The sequence below is a fragment of the Hemiscyllium ocellatum genome, unplaced genomic scaffold (assembly GCF_020745735.1).
Source record: "Hemiscyllium ocellatum isolate sHemOce1 unplaced genomic scaffold, sHemOce1.pat.X.cur. scaffold_910_pat_ctg1, whole genome shotgun sequence".
Lineage (NCBI taxonomy): Eukaryota > Metazoa > Chordata > Chondrichthyes > Orectolobiformes > Hemiscylliidae > Hemiscyllium > Hemiscyllium ocellatum.
Window position 1 is genome coordinate 107767 of NW_026869303.1, and position 10734 is coordinate 118500.

Sequence of the window (10734 nt, forward strand, 5' to 3'; positions counted from 1 at the left end):
TATTCTTTTTACATGCTCTAAACCCCAGAACATCCAGCAACTAATCCTGCCCCTGAGAAACCACGCCTCTGTTATGGCCACAACATCATAGCACCAGGTACTGATCCATGCTCTAAGCTAATCACTATTATGATGTGTGTGTATAGCGAGAGACGTTTGAGATTAGTTGGTTTCTGGAGCAACAGTTAACACTGTAACAGCATCGCAGGGGAGAAAGTAATCAGATTCTCGGGCCGGCTGTTACTGTAGTGCTGGGCTACCATTGCATGGGCACTGCCATGGATGCAGGCAGTGAGTGTTTTACTCAGCAAACTGAAGAGGAAATAGAAAGGGAGACAGACACAAAGAAAGAAAGAGGGACAGAGAGAGAGAGAGACAGTACGAAGCAGAGATAGCACATCACAGGAAGAGAGACGGAGATAATGCCAAACAAAGGTGGCGGTAACAGCATCTCAATCTCGAAAGCCTGCAGATGTGCTCTTATTATCACCCAGTTGCTCTTTCATCCCAACGGTAGTCCCCTGGGTGGGTGGATGGTTTCAAATTGGGGAATGTGATCAGGAGCATGTGAGGGGACCACATGTGAATTGGTGAAGAATCAAGTTTTGGGTTTTTAGAAGGGGCCACAACATGGCAAATGCACAATGGATGGGGCAGGTGCCATGCGAGTGTAGTATGCGAACATACCCAACATCGCCCTCACCCTGATGCCTCCCTTTGTGTGCGGCTGCATCAAGCTGTGTGTAGACCCTTGGTACACAGGGTCACCATGTACTGAGGTTCTACCTGTCCCCGGTGTTGGGAAGGATAGGACTGGCCTCGTTGCCGTGCAATGCTCTAAATAGAGTCACAGTGTCATGGAGCTGTTCAGTACAGATACAGACCCTATGGTCCAACACATCCATTAAGACCAAATATTCTCAATTACTCCTGTCCCATTTGCTCGTATTTCACCCATACCCCTCCAAACTCTTCCTATTGACATACCCATTAAGGTGCCTTTTCAATGCCTTTTCCTGAAGAAGGGTTCATACTAGAAATGTCGATTATCCTGCTCCTTGGATGCTGCCTGACCTGCTGCCCTTTTCCAGCAACACATTTTCAGCCTTTTCAATGTAACTGTATAAGCATCCACTACTTCCCCTGGCAGCTCATCCATACATGCAACACATCTGCGTGAAGAAGTTGCTCCTTCTATCTTTCCCCTCTCCTTAAACCTACGTGCTCCAGTTCTGAAGTCCCCCCAACACGGGGGAAAAGTCTTTAGCTCTTCACCCTGTCTATATCCCTCATAATTTTATAAACTTCTGTAGGTCACGCCTGAGCCTCCGGTGCTCCAGGGAAAATAGCCCCAGTCTATTTAGCCTCTTCCTATGGCTCAAACCCTCCAACCCTGGCAACATCCTCATAAATCGTTTCTGAGACCTTTCAAATTTCACAGCATACAGCAGGAAGATTGGAAGTGAACACAGTATTCCAAACATGGCCGAACCAATGTCCTATACAGCCAGAACATGGCCTTCCAACTCCTATACGCACTGTTCTGACCAATATAGGAAAGCATACCTAACGCATTATTCACTATCCTATCTATCTGCAACTCCACTATCAAGGAACCTGCACTTCAAGGTCTCTTTGTTCAGCAACATTCCCCTGGACCTTACCATTAACTGTGTAGGTCCTGCCCTGATTTACCATCCCAAAATGCAGCACCTCACATTTATCTAAATTAAATCCATCTGCCGCTGCTCAGCCCGCTGGCCCATCTGATCGAGATCCCATTGTACTCTGAGGGAAAGCTTCTTCCCCGTCCACTGCGCCTCCAACTTTAGTATCATCCGCAACTTAGGAACTATGTTCACATCCAAGTCATTTGCATAACTGACAGAACCCAGTGGGACAACACTGGCCATGGGCCTCCATACTGAAAAATAACCAACACCCTCTGTCTCCTCCCTTTGAGCCAATTCCACATCAAAATGGCTAGTTCTCCCTGTATTCCACATGATCTAACCCCACTAAACAGGCTACCATGAGGAACCTTGTCAAGTGCCATACGGAAGTCCATATAGATTAAGACCACCGTTCTGCTTTCATCAATCCTCTTCAACAATTCTTCAAAAACTCAGGTCAGTGAGACACGAATTCCCATGCACAAAGCCATATTGCCTATCCCGAATCAGTCCTTGCCTTTCCAAATTCATGTAGAGCTGTCCCTCAGGATTCCCGCCAAAAACCTTCCCACCACTGATTTCAGGCTCACCAGTCGAGAATTCCCTGGATTTTCCTTCCCATCTTTCCCATCCACGTTAGCCAACCTCCAGTCTTCCGCCACCTCACCTGTGGTTATCGATGAAACGAGTATCTCAGCAAATGGCCTAGAAATTACTTCTCTAGCTTCCCACAGATTTCTCGGGTACACCAGATCAGGTTCCAGGTGTTCTTCATTCTTTCCGTGATTTAAGATATCCAGCTCCTCCTCCCTCTGTAAGGTGGACATTGTTCAAGATGTTGCCATTTATTTCTTCAATTCTCTGGTTTTCATATCCTTTTCCGACGTGAACATGGAAGCAAAATATTCTTTTAGTATCTCCCCCATCTCCTGCAATTCCACACATAGGCTGATCTTACGGAGCCCTATTCTCTCCCTCGTTACTTCTTTGTTCTGAATGTATGTGTAAAAAATCCTTTTGGATTCTTCTTAACCCGATTGGCAAAGCTATCCCATGTTCCCTTTTTGCCCTCCTGAATTCCCTCTTAAATATACTTGCACTGCCTTTATACTCTTCAAGGGATTCACTCAATCCCTGCTGTCTATTCCTGATGTATGCTGCCTTCTTTTTCGTGACTAAAGCCTTACCTTCTCCTGTCCCCCAGCACCCCCTGCCCCTATCTAGGAAGTGAAGGTCAGTTTATTATCCAACAGCTCCCTAGTTTTGACAATGGACTTATGTGGTGAGACATGGTGCAGTGAAAAACACGGTATGGAGATGCTTCAGAGGCAAATAAAATTCTGATTTTATTAAAACATTGACAAGTAAATGAATATTTTGAAAAAAAACAGTGCGATGCATCAAGTGAAACGAGACTTATCTGACTGCTGTTAACTCCCCAGTTAACCCTTGCAGCCTTGACTTGGTACAATGGGGTTTGAATTACAGAGAGCTGTTAATTACTGAATGACAGGGGAAAGGAGAGAGAAAGTGACAGAGAGCAAACACGAATCCCGGGATCCTCTCATACTTCCCTTCCCTGGGGACTGCGCTGCACTGTCAGCCCTGTAGCCCACCCTTTCTCTCTTTTCCTGAGTCTGTGACTGGCTGTAACTGATTCCCTTGATGCTGGCCGGACCTCCTACTGAACAAACCCCAGAGATTAGGGTTCCCCAGTTATACCTGCTGGAGGTTTCCCGTGTTTCCTGCCAAATCTGCATTGGATCACCGAGCTGCTGTTCCTCCTCTCGGAGCTGAATGAGCTTCCTGAGTATTCGATGAGTGTGAATGGTTCTCCAATTAAAGCCAGTGGGTGTATACCATAGTTTTGAACGTCCATTATTTCTCTTCAAGGGGTGCAGGTTAAGGTGTTGCTGATAGTGTGATAGCCTTCCCGTTCAAGACAAACAGGTTTGCAAAGGTGTGGAGTGTTCAGGATCTCTGAGTCTGAGCAAATGATTACAAGGTGAATAGTTATGTAATTTTGTAAATTGCAGAATGTCTCTGTTGTTTGCTTTGCAGACTGGTGCTCATTGTCTTTTAGAGTGTGTTGCTGGGAAAGCACAGCAGTTCAGGCAGCTTCCGTGGAGCAAGAGAGTCGATGTTTCAGGCATAATCCCCTCAACAGGAATATGGGGCTGGGGGAAGGGGTCTGAGAGATGAATATGACGGTGGGAGTGGGGCTGGGGGAAGGTAGCTGGGAAGGTGATAGGTGTGTGAAGGTGAGGGGATGATGATGATAGGTCGGAGCAGAGGGTGGAGTGGATAGGTGGAGAGGAAGATGGACAGGTAGGACAGTTCAAGAGGGTGGTGCTGAGTTGGAGGTTTGGTTCTGGCAAGAGGTGGAGTGGAGGGGAGATGAGGAAAGTGGTGAAGTCGATGTTAATGCTGTGTGTTGAAGTGGTCAGCCACAGGGCGGTGGGGTTATTTGGTGCATGTGTCCCAGTAATTTTCCCTGAAACGTTCCTCAAGTTGGCGTCCTGTCTCCCCATTGTAGAGGAGACACTATCAAGAGCAACAGACACAGTAGATGAGGTGATTGGATGTGCAGGAAAATCTCTGCGGGATGTGAAAGGATCCTTTGGGGCCCTGGACAGAGTGAGCAGGGAGGTGTAGGTGCAAGTTCTACACTTCGTGCTGTGGCAGGGCAAGGTGCCGGGAGTGGAGAAGGGGGTTAGTGGGGGTCATGGACCTCACCAGGGAGTTACGGAGAGAATATGGAAGCGGTCCACAGAGACTTTTCCCTCCGTGATTCCCTGGTTAGGTCCACACTTCCCACTAACCCATACTCCCCTCCACTTGCAAGAGGTGGAAAGCCTGCATCCACAGCATCCCCCTCACCTCCAACAAAGGCCCCAAAGGATTCTTCCACATCCAGCAGAGATTTTCCTGCACATCCACACACCTCATCTGCGGTGTCTGTTGCACTCGATCATTTCAGGGAACATCTCTGGGACACACGCACAAACAAACCCCACTGCCCAGTGGCTGAACATTTCAACTCCCCCTCTCACTCTGCCAAGGACATGCAGGTGCTGGGACCCCTCCACTGCCAAATCCAGGTACTGCCTGACCTGCTGTGTTTTTCCAGTGCCACACATTTCGACTCTGATCGCCTGTATCTGCAGTCCTCACTTTCTCCTTTATTGTCTTTGAGCTGAGGCATTTGTCGGGGCCTTCCTTTATCTTACCTCTGTTCCAGACTGCTTGTCCCTGAGCTTGCATATTGCCTTATCTGTCGCAGCGACTCTTAGTTTAAATGTGAATTCCACAAACTCATGTCCCAAGTTCAGAGAGTTTTTGTCCAGGGTATCTATTGGGAATGTTTACTGCACCTTACACCTACCAGCCCTGTATTTCACCTTGTTTCTGTACTGTGATTATCTCATTTTTGATGGCTTCCTGTTTTTGTAGCTGTTCCTTTACGTGCAAGTATCTGCTCCCAATCAACTATTGAATGTTCTTGCCAAACACTATCAAAATTTGCCTTCTTCCAAGTAAGTACAACTTGCAAAACAAACTCTTGGCCAAAGGAGCCACAGCACATTTAAACCATCTCTTAAGTCACCAATGATAGAATGTAAAATGCAAATACAATCCAATCCTATTTGCATGATCCCTTGCTTCGGACCCATTTGATGACGACATTCTCGTGGCTGGTTCCAGACTCTCCTCGAGGCAAGATATTTATTCACTATCCAACAATTCAATGTGTGTTTTTAACTAAATAAACTACTTTTTAAAAAATGAGTGAAATAGGGTTTTGTGTACAAGGATGCAGTCCGAAAGGAATACTTCATCTGATCAGCGATAATGCACACTTTACTCAAAGACACAACCCAGCTGACATCTGGCAAGTGGCCAACCTGACAGTGAAGCAATGCCTCCCCACTGCTCCTGATAATGTGACAGTCTGTATACTCTGTAGTCTGCGTAGCTAGCAATGAAATCAAAGATTATAACTGTTGCATCATTTATAACAAATTTAAATTCCAATCATGAGAAAACAGCTCAACAATATCTGATCATGGAATCCAGGGGAAGTTAAAGATTGTTGTTAATTAAAGGAAGACGGGCATAAAGCTGATGTTGGGTGGGATGGATGTTTTGTGGTACAGTGGTGGTGTCCCTACCCATGCTCCAGAGGCGTGTGTGTTAACATCTCTGAACAGGTTGATTCTAAAAAGGTTAATTTTTAAAAACATTGTACATAAAAACTGACGTTAAAGCCTGCGCCTGTGGATTCGAAACACTTTCGAATTCAGGAAAGCAGGATTAACAAAATAATGCATTGAGAGAGAAACCACATGAAATTAAACTAGTGAGCGACAAAAAACATGTGTTTGAAATAGCTTTCTCAAGATAAAGCAAAAGGTGATCAGAAAAGACAACTGGCAGAGGCAGGAAACCTGCAATTGGGACGGTGTGAATAACAGAGAAATAAAGATGATATTTTGGGTCTGTCTTCAGAGAGGAACATTCACTCCACTTCTCAATAATGCAATACAAGCAATGTCCTAGTGAAAATGAGCAGATCGCTGAATTGGTCATGAGTGAAAAGAAGTAGTACTGGAAAATTAATATAATCCCAGAATCTGAAGATCAACATTCAAAATCCTCAGAATATTGGTTGCAGTGAGCCGGTACATATTTGTGTGTTCTGATCATGTTTTGCTTCACCTGTAGAAAGCTTTTTCAAACATTTTCATCTCTCTCACTGGTTTAATTTGATGTTGTTTTCTCTCAATGCATTTTTTTAGTCCGACTGTACTGAATTTAAAAAGATATTCTGAATCCCCAATTTTAAAAGCACCTTGTTCATTCCCACGACTGACTGTGTGGAGTTTGCACATTCTCCCCGTGTCTGCGTGGGTTTCTTCCGGGTGCTCCGGTTTCCTCCCACAGTCCAAAAATGTGCAGGTTAGGTGAATTGGCCATGCTAAATTGTCCGTAGTGTTAGGTAAGGGATAAATGTAGGGGTATGGGTGGGTTGCGCTTCGGCGGGTCGGTGTGACTTGTTGGGCCGAAGGGCCTGTTTCCACACTGTAAGTAATCTAATCTAATGTCACCCCTTCCCCAACATCATCGTTATACCCGTCTTCCTTTAATTAACAACAATCTTTACGTTTCCCTGTATTCCAAGAGTTAATCTTGTTGAGATTTTGCTCATGATTGGAATTTAAATTTGTTACAAATGATGAAACAGTTAAATCTTTGATTTAATTGCAAGCGACCCAGACTACAGAGTATACAGACTGTCACATTATCAGGAGCAGTGGGGAGGCAATGCTTCACTGTCAGGTTGTCCACTTGCCAGATGTCAGCTGGGTTGTGTCCTTGAGTAAAGTGTACATTATCACCGATCTTATGAGGGAAGGGTATGCTGCTAGTGGAGAGATCAATATGAAAATATTTCTTCAGGTGAGGGAAGCCATTAGCGTCCCTGCTGAGTACACTTGCAAGAAGTGCACCCATCTCCAGCTCCTCCAAACCCGTGTTAGGGAACTGGAGCTGGAGTTGGATGAACTGCGGATCATTCGGGAGGCAGAGGAGGTCATAGATCGGAGCTTTAGGCAAGTAGTTACTCCGAAAGTTCAAGATAGAAGGGTGACAGTGAGGGGGAGTGGGAGGAGGAAGCCAGTGCAGGGACCCCCTGCCGTCATTCCCCTCAAGAACAAGTATACCGTTTTGGATACTTGTGGGGGGGATGACTTACCAGGGGCAAGCAACGAGGTTCAGGCCTCTGGCACGGAGCCTGGCCCCGTTGCTCAGAAGGGTAGGGTGGAGAAAGGTAGAGCAATAGTTCTTGGGGACTCGATAGTGAGGGGTACAGACAGACGGTTTTGTGGGGGCGACAGGGACTCACGTTTGGTATGTTGCCTCCCAGGTGCAAGGGTACGTGATGTCGCTGATCGTGTTTTCCGGGTCCTTAAGGGGGAGGGGGAGCAGCCCCAGATCGTGGTCCACGTTGGCACCAACGATATAGATAGGAAGAAGGGTGAGGATGTCAGACAGGCTTTCAGGGAGCTAGGTTGGAAGCTCAGAGTTAGAACAAACAGAGTTGTAGTCTCTGGTTTGTTACCCGTGCCACGTGATAGAGAGTCGAGGAATAGGGAGAGAGAGCAGTTAAATGCGTGGCTACAGCGATGGTGCAGGAGGGAGGGATTCCGGTTTCTGGACAACTGGGGTCCTTTCTGGGGAAGGTGGGACCTCTATAAAAAGGATGGGCTACACCTGAACCTGAGGGGCACCAGTATCCTTGGGGGGAGGTTTGCTAGTGCTCTTTGGGAGGGTTTAAACTAACACCGCGGGGGCATGGGAACCAGGACTGTAGCTTTAGGGTACAGGACCTTGAGTGTAGGGAGGTTAGGAATAATGCAGCGATCTCGAAGGAGGGTGCCTGTAACCAGAAAGGTGGATTGAAGTGTGTATACTTCAATGCCAGAAGTATAAGGAATAAGGTAGGTGAACTTGCAGCGTGGGTTGGTACCTGGGACTTCGATGTTGTGGCCATTACAGAGACGTGGGTAGAACAGGGACAAGAATGGCTGTTGCACGTTCCAGGGTTCAAATGTTTTAGTAGGATCAGACATGGGGGTAAAAAAGGGGGAGGCGTGGCATTACTTGTCAAAGACAGTATCACAGCAGTGGAATGGACGATGGAAGAGGACTTGCCATCTGAGGTAGTTTGGGCTGAGGTTAGAAATAGGAAAGGTGAGGTCACCCTGTTAGGTGTTTTCTACAGGCCTCCTAATAGTCCTAGAGAAGTAGAGGATGATTCAGGAAAAGAGTGAAGGTAGCAGGGTGGTTGTTATGGGGGACTTTAACTTCCCAGATATTGACTGGGAGAGCTATAGCTCGAGTTCATTAGATGGGTCGGTGTTTGTACAATGTGTGCAGGAGGGTTTCCTGACACAATATGTCGACAGGCCAACAAGAGGGGAGGCTATATTGGATTTGGTTCTAGGTAATGAACCAGGCCAGGTGTTAGACTTGGAGGTAGGTGAGCACTTCGGGGACAGTGACCACAACTCGGTGACTTTTACTTTAGTGATGGAGAGGGATAATCGTGCGCCGCAGGGCAAGAGCTATAGCTGGGGGCAGGGAAATTATGATGCAGTGAGGCATGACTTAGGATGTGTGGATTGGAAAAACAGGCTTCAAGAGAAGAACACTAATGAGATGTGGGGATTGTTCAAGGAGCAGCTACTGCGTGTCCTCGATAGGTATGTACCAGTCAGGCATGGTGTAAAGGGCCTTGTGAGGCAGCCGTGGTTTAGTAAGGAATTGGAGTCCCTTGTGAAAGGGAAGAAGGTGGCATATGTAAAGATGAGGCGTGAAGGTTCAGTAGGGGCGATTGAGAGTTATAAGGTAGCCAGGAAGGAGCTAAAGAGGGAGCTAAGAGAAGCGAGAAGGGGACATGAAAAGTCTTTAGCTGGTAGGATTAGGGAAAACCCAAAGGCTTTCTATAGGTATGTCAAGAATAAAAGGATGACTAGGGTAGGTATCGGTCCAGTCAAGGATAGTAGTGGGAAGTTGTGTGTGGAGGCGGAGGAGATTGGAGAGACATTAAATCAGTACTTTTCATCAGTATTCACTCAGGAACAGGACACTGTTGCTGATGTGAATATGGAATCACAAATAATTAGAATGGATGCCCTGGAAATATGCAGGGAAGAGTTCTTTGAGAAGGTGACTAAGGAAGTGGATGAGGGTAAAGCAGTAGATGTTGTGTATATGGATTTTAGTAAGGCGTTCGATAAGGTTCCCCATGGTAGGCTAATGCTAAAACTTCGGAGGTATGGCATTGAGGATACATTAGAGGTTTGGATTAGGAATTGGCTGGCTGGAAGGAGACAGAGGCTAGTAGTTGATGGATTATGTTCATCTTGGAGCGCAGTTACTAGCGGTGTACCACAAGGATCTGTTGTGGGACCATTGCTTTTTGTTATCTTTATAAATGATCTAGAGGAAGGACTTGAAAGCTGGGTAAGCAAGTTTGCGGATGACACAAAAGTCGGTGGAGTTGTGGATAGTGAGGAAGGAAGTGGTAGGTTACAGCGGGATATAGATAAGTTGCAGAGCTGGGCGGAAATGTGGCAAATGGAATTCAATGTAGCTAAGTGCGAAGTCGTTCACTTTGGTAGGAATAACAAGATGATGGATTACTGGGCTAATGGTAGGCTACTTGGTAGTGTGGATGAGCAGAGGGATCTTGGTGTCCATGTACACAGATCTCTGAAAGTTGCCACCCAGGTAAATCGTGCTGAAAGGAAGGCATATGGTGTACTGGGCTTTATTGGCAGAGGAATTGAGTTCCGGAGTCCTGAGGTCATGTTGCAGTTGTATAAGACTCTGGTGAGGCCTCATCTGGAGTATTGTGTGCAGTTTTGGTCGCCATACTATAGGAAGGATGTGGAAGCTTTAGAACGAGTGCAGAGGAGGTTTACCAGGATGTTGCCTGGAATGGTAGGAAAATCTTATGAGGAAAGGCTGAGGCACTTGGGGCTGTTCTCATTGGAGAAGAGAAGGTTTAGGGGAGATCTGATAGAAGTGTATAAGATGATTAGGGGTTTAGATAGGGTAGATACTAAGAACCTTTTACCGCTAATGGAGTCAGGTGTTACTAGGGGACATAGCTTTAAATTAAGGGGTGGTAGGTATAGGACAGATGTTAGGGGTAGATTCTTCACACAGCGGGTTGTGAGTTCATGGAATGCCCTGCCCGTATCAGTGGTGAACTCTCCTTCTTTATGGTCATTTAAGCGGGAATTGGATAGGCATTTGGAAGTTATTGGGCTAGTATAGGTTAGGTAGGATTCGGTCGGCGCAACATCGAGGGCCGAAGGGCCTGTACTGCGCTGTATCCTTCTATGTTCTATGTTCAGATGAAGTACTTGCTTCTGACAGTAAGTATTGCATGCAAGGCTATTTGCCTCATTAAAAAAATACAGGTAAAGTTTATTTAATTAAACACACACATGAATGGTTGGTTATTAGATGAGATCAGATCCCCTTCGAT